Source organism: Triticum aestivum, chromosome 3D, assembly GCF_018294505.1.
Source record: "Triticum aestivum cultivar Chinese Spring chromosome 3D, IWGSC CS RefSeq v2.1, whole genome shotgun sequence".
Lineage (NCBI taxonomy): Eukaryota > Viridiplantae > Streptophyta > Magnoliopsida > Poales > Poaceae > Triticum > Triticum aestivum.
Window position 1 is genome coordinate 171,459,482 of NC_057802.1, and position 11,374 is coordinate 171,470,855.

Here is an 11,374-nt window from a genome sequence, read left to right on the forward strand (position 1 = left end):
GTTTTTTTAGTTTGTCTTTTTCTTTTAATTATTTCTTTTACTGTTTTATTTCATTCCAACGTATTTAGGCATTTTCTAAAAATGTGTATTCTGCATTATAGTTACCTAGGCATTTAACTGCACACTCCGAACATTTTTATTTCAACAATTGAAAACTTCTGTTGTTTCCATAATCTTGAATTTGAATTTTGAACCCGTTTTGAAATAATGAGAGTATATCAACGGTTACACAGGTGTCGTGGCATCATTAGCGGACTTTCACTGTAGCCTAATTATCCGGGCGTTACACATGCCATGTTTGCAACAATTTTATATGGTTTTGGTATGATTTTATTAGAACTAACCCAGACTAACGTTGTTTTTAGCAGAACTACCATGGTGTCGTTTTTTGTGCATAAATAATCATTACTAGGGAAAAGCCTAGCAGCAGGGTGGGTTTTAGGCCTATCAGTAGTGCGGGACGATGCGCTACTCATAAGGCGCTACAGCTAACGTGTAGCAGTAGCGCCTGTCGTCCCACGCTACTGCTATACATGGATAGCAGTAGCGCGCTTTGGTGAAGATCGCTGTTGATAATACCTGCATCGCTTTTTACAGGCCAGCGCTACTGGTAAGTCGGCGCTACTGCTAACTTTGTTCCCCTCGCTACTACTAGTTTTATTAGTTTTTTCTGCATATTTGTTTTGTATTTAAATAGGCTTTATACAATAATCTTTAGCATATCATACACATACAAATGTAATCATAGCATATACATACAACTAGTCTCATCAAATCATGTCATCATCATAATCATCATCCAACACAAAGTGGTCTCTCGTCATCATCTCGAAAATAGCGATACAAGTCTCGATTACTTGCAACTACATCGTCATCCATCTAAACAATGATATACGCGAGAAGAGCTATCACTTTGAGTGAGAGCGAAACTATGCAGTACATGAGTTCGTATCCCTCTCTCGCATTAGCGTGAACCTAAACTAACTACTGCCTGTCGCTCGGAAACCGGAAATCGGTACACCTGGGCCTGACACTCCGACCACTCGTCGTATATATACTCCTGGCGTAGCACTTCTTCGCCATCGATGATCTATGCACCTGCATCTTCACATGAGTCGATGATATGCAACATATATAGTTGAGCAACAGAAAGAGACAGACTTGGCAAAAATAGAAGCAACATATCATAAGCATAAATAACAAAGTTGATCGTACCAAAAATGCCCTAACTAGAGTGATCGTTGCTAGTCGAGGAGGACGGTTTAATTACATCACAAATAAAGTTTCGTCGTGCATAACTCAAAGTTTCGTCATACAGAAAGTATGGACTAAACGGACACATTGTCATATATCGACAATCACTCCAACATGTCGTGCCATCCATCCAAGTCAGGGAGATAGTCCCCGAGCCTAGTGAAAGGCTTCAGGTCAAGACGCTAAGAGGCTACCCGTGTTCGGACGTCTTCCCGCGACATTTGTCCTTCTTCGTAGAACATCCCTGTTTTTCCGACGACCTCCTTCATGATGATTTGGGCAAGTTCGCGTTGGATGTGATACAACTCAGCTCGAAGTCAATGATCCTCGATATCTCCTACGTTCTTTGCCCATTGCAGAATATGGGCATCGCCAGGTGTAGGTGACATGCGAAGGTTCTGGTGATCCCGTATGTACTCCAGCATGTGGTGTAGGACATATAATCCATCATTAAGAGAATCACTCGGTTGCTGGATGCAGCAGAAGTCGGTCTTATGGCCGAAGGCGAGCCTACCGCCCCTTCTCTTCTTGTCCTGGACCTCTCCTTCCCCTGCTTCGTAGTAAAACATAGCACTATGGAGAACATCCTTGATGTGGGTGTAATCCTTTTTGTTAATGTTCTTCGATGAGTCCAAGTAAAGAGCGTGGGAGTATCGAGGGTAGAGGATGATGAGGACGGCACGCCCGCCGCTGCGCAAAATAAGTACAGCTCAAATTAATTAGCCTCCACTGTGCAAATGAATGATTGAAATCGAAGGAAGGTTATCCGCGCGGATGACTTACAGGGGATGATAAGGCACGAGAATCACCTCCTTGTCCTTATTGGCGAGCATGAAATTGACGATGTATTCCCTCGCGTATTCACGGTGCTTTGCACAGACTCCCAAGAAGCTCTCGTGCATGAAGTACGGGTCGCCGACAAAGATATGAGGTATCTGCTCAACCCCGATGATGTAGTTCATGTGCAAGGCATAAAGGCAGACAAACGTAAAATCCAGCTTCTTCACCTGAAACATGTCGAATATGTAATCGAATCGAAGGAAGAACTTATCCGCGGGGAAGAAGTCGACGTACGACAATTGCCGCTGAATGTTAACCACGTAGAGTGGGTATCCTGGATCTTTTGAGGCGATGAGGCCTTTCTCTATCCGTAGCACATCATCATGAAGTCTCCTTAGATCGCCGAATCTGGCCCCTAGCGCTGCTGCAGGTAGGATTGGTTGACCGGGGATATGCAATTTATCTGCACCGGTGATATCTATACGGTCTTGAACCCGAGGCTGCTGAGGCGGCTGGATCATAGAATCAGCTTTCTTGCCTTTCCTCGGTCTCTTCCTAGGCTTCTTTGCCAGAAGGTCGCCTATAATACGTTGAGCCTCCGGTGGCGGCAATTCAGGCACCGACTCATGACGCTCAAACCCTGAGTAGCCGCCAGTATAGACATACTGGTGAGTGCCATCGTCATCCTCATCCTCATCCATGGCGACGTCATCAGCGACTAATGGAGCCTCTTCCTTACCCCGTCCGCTATCACCCAACCCGACACCCGAGGCTAATTGGGTAGGTGGGGTGTTGATGTTCATACCTTGCTGAGGCTGCGTGCTCGTGGGTGTGCTCCCGGCCGCCTCCAGACGAAGCAGACTCTTTGGCCACAACAGGACCCACCCATTGCAACAATCACCAAGCCGTCGCGGGGTCTCGTCGTCATCCCCCCTAGTACCAGAGGAGGCAAATTCTCGTGGCCCGGTTTGACACTGGCCACTGAAACCTTGAAGACGTTCGGGGGGATCGGCCAGCTGTGGAACAATGGTTCCTTCGGCTTCATTATCGTCGCCTTCCCCACATCCACCTTCTGGTCACCGATGGTGTACAATATGGTGCACGGGGTTTCATCGACCTGCAAAGAAAAGTCTGCGACGTGAGACATCCGAAAGGCAACGAAAATGGGATATAATACATTTATTGAAGGGGGCCGGTGTGACAGATACCGTGAGGGCGTCGAGCTCAGCCAAAGACGAAGCACCGTCGAGCACGTCCGGTGCGGGAGCCAGTGCGGGAGCTGGTGTGGGAGCAGGTGTAGGTGCAGGTGCTGGTGCAACACTAGTCGAGCTGCTCCCCAAGAAGTCAGCAAGGGGAAAGTCCGCTGCATTTTTTTCTGGATTTTGCCTGGTCCAATTGAAAATGGCTGGAACCAAGGAAGTAGACATATCTACAACCATCTGTTTTGCGGCAGCTACCGCTGTTGCGACTGTCTGAGATGATTTCTTCTCAACCGCAATCTCAACCTTCTTGTCGATGTTTTCCTTGGTTAACCTCCATCTTTCCTTTCTCTCCTCCGTGGTCTCACTGTAGTACTTCTTCCACGTGGCGCCGTCTCCGACACCATGCACGCATCCATACGACGGTCGAGTATCCACCGGGAGTCGTTTCAATATGTTCAACGCCCGGTTGAATGGAGTGTCCCACTTGGGCCTCGCCAACGCCTCAGACGGCGAGTCGCTTTTGGCCGCAATCCTGTGTTGCTCTCTCTGCAAAAGGCACAAGGATCGTTTGCAAATATGCATGACTAACGTGTAGTCGAATTGATCAGAAACTAAAATTACCAGCAGTCTCATGAACTCCGTCATGAGCGCGTTCGTCTCGAAAATCTTCTTCACTGGGTCCCAACGGTGTCGGGCCCTGAGGACGTCACCCTCCTGCGGGACGGTGAACTCCGCCAAGGGGTCTGGGATGCCCAGACTCGCGACTTTCGCGTCCTCCTTGGCCCATATGGACCTCTTCCCGCCGTAACCACGGCTTCCGAGGTGGTGGCACCCAATGTTCCTCTGTTGAAGCCCCTTCATGTACTTCGACTTTTTTTTGGCATCTTCGGCCTCGCAAGCCGCCTTGAATATTTCAAATTGCTCTGCCGTGATTGTCAGATTATCCTTTACAATCTCGGAGTAGGGTTCCTTTTTGTCGATCTTTGCTTTCACCCTTGTTTTCCAGGCGGCCAACGCATCGCTAAACTTGGACATGCCGTGTTTGTTTATCTTCTTCATTCTCGGGTCCTTATCTGGATCTTTATAATCCTTTTCATTCCGGCCCGGGAACAAGAATATCTGGTGCAACTTCTTTAGGAGGGAGGGCCTCATATTATCTATCTTCTGTAGTTTCTCATCGTTGATGGTGGCGGTTGTCCATACGATGCAGCCTATTTGATTGTCGTAGCAGGCGCGCGCTTCCTCGGGCGCGGTTGGCTCAAAATTGCCGTCGTCCACCGACGTGACCACCAGTCTAGTAGTCCTGAGTTTGTTAGGAAGCCGTTGCCTCTTTGCTTTCGGTTCTACACCGGCTCCGCTCCCCGAGGCAGCGCCGGCCTCAGTCTCAGCACCGGTCTCGATGCCGGTCTGAGTCTCAGCGCCGGTCTTAGTCTTGGCGCCGGTCTCAGTCTCAGCACCAGTCTGCGTGTCGGTCTCAGTCCCCGATGCGACCGGTGGGCCCAGCAACAACATCGGTTGATCGTCGGCAAGGCTCAAAAATTCGTCTGCCGCCAGGTAGACGTCGTCGCAATAACCAGAACCCTGTCCTTCATCGTTGCTAGCCATGTTCCCTAAGATTAAATCTAGTCAATTAATTCTAGACCTAATAAAATGAATAATGACATAAAAAAGGCCTATGTTTTGCAGGAACGTTGACTCCTTCCCGGTGCGGCAAATCCCGGGCACTTGATATGTCCTAGTTTGTAGCACAAGTCATGCCGAAATTCACAAAAAAATTCGGCATGACCTTTGCTAAAAAGTGGACAAATCGGGAACCTGAAATTTGCCGGAACGGAATGAATCAACATAGGCCACTCAGCTTCATTCCCTAGAAACAACAAAAGGCCACTTTGGGCACAATCGAAACATGGGCAAACACAATTGAGGAATTTGCATATATCCTGACCACTTCAAATTTGCATGTCCTAGCATTTGACACTTCAAGAAAATCTACACAAATCTCATGCTCTCTGTAACTCAATTCAAAAACCAAATATAGATTATATTTAGTTAACTAATGAACTAAACTTTACTCTAAACTAAACCCTACTGCCCTAATTAACATCTAGTTAAACACACTCAATTCAAAAACTAAACCCTACTGAACTAATTAACATCTACATTATCTACTACTTAACATCTATTATTACCCTAACTAAAAACATCAGCATTATCTACTACTTAACATTAACATCTATTAACTAAAAAGGATGGGTGGGGGGCTTACAGAGAGGGGAGAGACGGTGGCGGGGAGGTGCTCGGCGACGGAGGTAGGGGCGGCGAGGGCGGGATCAGGATCGGGACGCGACGGTCCTGGCGGGCTCGGGGGCTGTGAGGTCGAGGGCGGTGGCGGTGAGGTCGAGGGAGGCGACGGTGAGGTCGAGGGCGGCGGCGGTGAGGCTGGGCGGCCTCGGGCGGCGGCCGTGAGGATGAGCGCGGCGTCGACGCCGGCAGGAGACGACGGCGAAGTGGGGGCGACGGCGAAGTGGGGGAGACGGCGGTGAAGTGGGGCGAGGGATCGATTTGGGGAAGAAGTGGTGGCCAGGGGGAAACCGTTTTTGGTTAAGTCAAAAGTAACGGTAGCGCGTTACAGAAAACGCGCTATAGCTAAGTTAGCTATAGCATGTTTCAGAGAATGCGCTACTGCCACGTCTTCATCATTTTTTCCCTTTTTCATTTATTTTTCTTTACATTATATATTTTTCCTTTCTCCTTTTTCTATTTCTTTCATTTTCATTTACTTTTCTATTCTTTTTCATTTTATTTTATTTTCGTTAGCAGTAGCGCTTTAGGCGCAAACGCGCTGCTATAAGTGTATTAGCGGTAGCGCGGTTTTTGGAAGATCGCTACTACTATGTGTAGCCCATCGGCTAAGTGATTGGAATTTTAGTAGTAGCGAGTTTTCGGTGAGACGCGCTACTGATATATGTCCATCTGCAGCGCGCTTATTTTGCACGCGCTACTGCTATCTAGCAGTAGCGTGCTTTTTTAACAAGCACTACTGCTAAAGTTCTGTGTATAACGTTTTCCCTAGTAGTGACCATACCTACCTATTATGGCATTTCCATAGCCATTCCGAGATATATTGACATGCAACTTCCACCGTTCCATTTATTATGACACATACCATCATTGTCATATTGCTTTGCATGATCATGTAGTTGGCATAGTATTTGTGGCTTGGCCACCGTTCATATTTTTTATGCATGTCACTCTTGATCATTGCACATCCCGGTACACCGCCGGAGGCATTCATATAGAGTCATATTTTGTTATAGTATCGAGTTGTAATTCTTGAGTTGTAAGTAAATAAAAGTGTGATGATCATCATTATTAAAGCATTGTCCCATGTGAGGAAAGGATGATGGAAGCTATGATTCCCTCACAAGTTGGGATGAGACTTCAAACTTAAAAAAATAAAAAGAGGCCAAAGAGCCCAAATAAAAAAAGAAAGGCCAAAGAGCCCAAAACAAAAAAAAAGAGAAAGTGAAAAAAATGAGAGAAAAAGAGAGAAGGGACAATGTTACTATCCTTTTCCACACTTGTGCTTCAAAGTAGCACCATGTTTTTCATGATAGAGAGTCTCCTATTTTGTCACTTTCATATACTAGTGGGAATTTTTCATTATAGGACTTGGCTTTTATATTCCAATGATGGGCTTCCTCAAATTGCCCTAGGTCTTCATGAGCAAGCAAGTTGGATGCACACCCACTTAGTTTCTTTTTGAGCTTTCATACACTTATAGCTTTAGTGCATCTGTTGCATGGCAATCCCTACTCGCCCACATCGATATCTATTGATGGGCATCTCCATAGCCCGTTAATATGCCTAGTTGATGTGAGACTTTCTCCTTCTTTTTGTCTTCTCCACAACCACCATATTCTATTCCACATATAGTGCTATATCCATGACTCATGCTCATATATTGCGTGAAAGTTGAAAATATTTGAGAATGCTAAAAGTATGAAACAATTGCTTGACTAACACCGGGGTTGTGCATGATGAAATATTTTGTGTGATGAAGATAGAGCATAGACAGACTATATGATTTTGTAGGGATAACTTTCTTTGGCCATGCTATTTTGATAAGACATGATTGCTTTATTAGTATGCTTGAAGTGTTATTGTTTTTATGTCAATATTAAACTTTTGTTTTGAATCTTATGGATCTGAACATTCATGCCACTATAAAGAAGATTACATTGATAGACATGTTAGGTAGCATTCACACTTCATAAATTGTTTCTTTTATCATTTACCTACTCGAGGACGAGCATGAATTAAGCTCGGGGATGCTGATATGTCTCCGACGTATCTATAATTTATGAAGTATTCATGTCATGTTTGCAACAATTTAATATGGTTTTGGTATGATTTCATTAGAACTAACCCGGACTGATGCTGTTTTCAGCAGAACTGCCGAGGTGTCATTTTTTGTGCGGAGATAAAAGTTCTCGGAATGGGCTCAAAATTTATGGTGATTTTTTATGGACCAAACGAGACCCCCAAAGCACCGGAGCTGGACCAGAAGAGTCCCAAGGAGTCCACAAGCCAGGGGTGGGCCCCCCGGGCACCCCCTGACTTGTTTTCAACGCCAATTTTTTTATAAATATAGAAACCTCCGAAAAGAACCCTAGATCGGAAGTTCCGCCGCCGCAAGCCTGTGTAGCCACGAAAAAAGAAATCGGGACCCGTTTTGGCACCCTGCCGAAGGGGGAAATCATCACCGGAGACCATCTTCATCATCCCAACAGCCACTATGATGAGAAGGGAGTAGTTCACCCTCGGGGATGAGGGTATGTACCAGTAGCTATGTGTTTGATCTCTCTCTCTCTCTCTCGTGTTCTTGATTTGGCACGATCTTGATGTACCGCGAGCTTTGTTACTATATTTGGGTCATATAGTGTTTCTCCAACTCTACCTTCTTGTGATGAATTGAGTCTTGCTCTTTGAGGTTTCGTTATGTTGGATTGAGTATTGGATTTGAGAACACTTTATGTATGTCTTGCGAGGGATATCTATGGTGACAATGGGATGTTCTATTGATTCACTTGATGTATGTTTTGGCACTCAACTCGCGGATTCCCGAGGTGACATTGGGGTAATCTATGCATATGGGTTGATGCACGTTTTCGTCCTACGTTCTCCGATAGAAACTTTGGAGTGATTCTTTGTTGCATGTTGAGGGATTGTTATATGATCCAATTATGTTATCATTGTTGAGAAAATTTGCACTAGTGAAAGTATGAACCCTAGGCCTTGTTTTCAAGCATTGCAATACCATTTTTCCCCACTTTTGTTACTAGTTACCTTGCTGTTTTTATATTTTCAGATTACAAAAACCTTCATCTACCATCCATATTGCACTTGTATCACCATCTCTTCGCCGAACTAGTGCACCTATACAATTTACCATTGTATTGGGTGTGTTGGGGACACAAGAGACTCTTTGTTATTTGGTTGTAGGGTTGTTTGAGAGAGGCCATCTTGAGCCTACGCCTCCCACGGATTGATAAACCTTAGGCCATCCACTTGAGGGAAATTTTCTACTGTCTTACAAAACTCTGCGTTCGGAGGCCCAACACGAGTCTACAAGAAGAAAGTTGCATAGTAGACATCAGAGGCCTAGGCCAGAGATGCGCAGCACGATGTGGTCAGCGGGGACGATCCTGTGGCGACGGCAGAAGTAGTGCCACCCCCGGCCAAGCACCACCTGCCCCTCGAAGGTCTGAACCTACACCCAGAATTCGCACCACTTGTTTGCAGACAGCATGACGACGCGCATGGTCTTGAGCATGAGCCAATGCCTCATCTGTTGGAAAACGCAGTATTTCAAAATTTTCCTACGCTCACGCAAGATCTATCTAGGAGATCCATAGCAACGAGACGGGAGAGTGTGTCTACATATCCTCGTAGACCGTTAAGCGGAAGCGTTTATCAACGTGGTTGATGTAGTCGTACACACCTTCATGATTCGTCCCGATCAAGTACCGAACGTACGTCACCTCCGTGTTCAGCACACGTTCAGCTTGATGGCGTCCTCGCCTTTTTGATCCAGCAAGAGGGGCCAAGTAGCAGATGAGTTGCGGCAGCACGACGGCGTGGTGACGGTGTTGGTGAAGAACAATCTCTGCAGGGCTTCCCCTAAGCACAACGGAAACTATGATGGAGCACAAACTAGAGGGGACGGGGTTGTCGGCAGACGGCTTGGTGAACTTGATGTGTCTTGGGCGCTAGCCCTGCCCCTCTATTTATATGTTGAGCCCTGGGGTCGAAACTTGGAGTAAAATCCTCCACAAAGTCGGTTTCACCCGAAAGGCAAGAGTCCTTCTCGGACTCCAGGGCCAGACGCCAGGGTTCCCGGCGTCTGGACCCAGACGCCAGGGACCATGGCATATGGCCCCTGGACTCCGCAAAACTTCCTTTTGCGCTTTCCAAAAACCTCGTGGGCTATCCCTTTTGGCCCAAATAAAGTGTTCTCATACCCAAACATTTCAGGAAACATCCGGAACCCCTTCCGGTGAACCAGAACCCTTCCGGAGACCAAACACTATTATCCCATATATCAATCTTTACCTCCGGACCATTCCGGAGCTCCTCGTCATGTCCATGATCTCATCAGGGACTCCGAACAACATTCGGTTACCAACATACATAACTCATATAATACTATATCGTCAATGAACATTAAGCGTGCGCACCCTACGGGTTCGAGAACTATGTAGACATGACCGAGACACCTCTCTGGTAAATAACCAATAGTGGAAACTGGATGCCCATATTGGTTCCTACATATTCTAGGAGGATCTTTATCGGTCAAACCGCATAACAGCATACGTTGTTCCCTTTGTCATCGGTATGGTACTTGCCCGAGATTCGATCGTCGGTATCATCATACCTAGTTCAATCTCGTTACCGGCAAGTCTCTTTACTCGTTATGTAATGCATCATCCAGTGACTAACTCATTAGTCACATTGCTTGCAAGGCTCATAGTGATGTGCATTATCGAGAGGGCCCAGAGATACCTCTCCGATACACGGAGTGACAAATCCTAATCTCGATCTATGCCAACTCAACAAACACCATCGGAGACACCTATAGAGCATCTTTATAATCACCCAGTTACGTTGTGACGTTTGATAGCACACAAGGTGTTCCTACGGTATTCGGGAGTTGCATAATCTCATAGTCACAGGAACATGTATAAGTCATGATGAAAGCAATAGCAATAAAACTAAACGATCATTAATGCTAAGCTAACGGATGGGTCTTGTCCATCACATCATTCTCTAATGATGTGATCCCGTTCATCACATGACAACACATGTCTATGGTTAGGAAACTTAACCATATTTGATTAACGACCTAGTCAAGTAGAGGCATACTAGGGACACTCTGTTTGTCTGTGTATTCACACATGTACTAAGTTTCCGGTTAATACAATTCTAGCATGAATAATGAACATTTATCATGATATAAGTAAATATAAATAACAAATTTATTATTGCCTCTAGGGCATATTTCCTTCAGTCTCCCACTTGCACTAGAGTCAATAATCAAGATTACATAGTAATGATTCCAACACCCATGGAGTCTTGGTGCTGATCATGTTTTGCTCGTGAGAGAGGCTTAGTCAACGGATATGCAACATTCAGATCCGTATGTATCTTGCAAATATCTATGTCTTCCTCCTTGACTTGATCGCGGATGGAATTGAAGCGTCTCTTGATGTGCTTGGTTCTCTTGTGAAATCTGGATTCCTTTGCCAAGGCAATTGCACCAGTATTGTCACAAAAGATTTTCATTGGACCCGATGCACTAGGTATTACACCTAGATCGGATATGAACTCCATCATCCAGACTCCTTCATTTGCTGCTTCCGAAGCAGCTATGTACTCCGCTTCACACGTAGATCCTGCCACGACGCTCTGCTTGGAACTGCACCAACTGACAGCTCCACCATTCAATATAAATATGTATCCAGTTTATGACTTAGAGTCATCTGGATCAGTGTCAAAGCTTACATCGACGTAACCATTTACGACGAGCTCTTTGTCACCTCCATAAACGAGAAACATATCCTTAGTCCTTTTCAGGT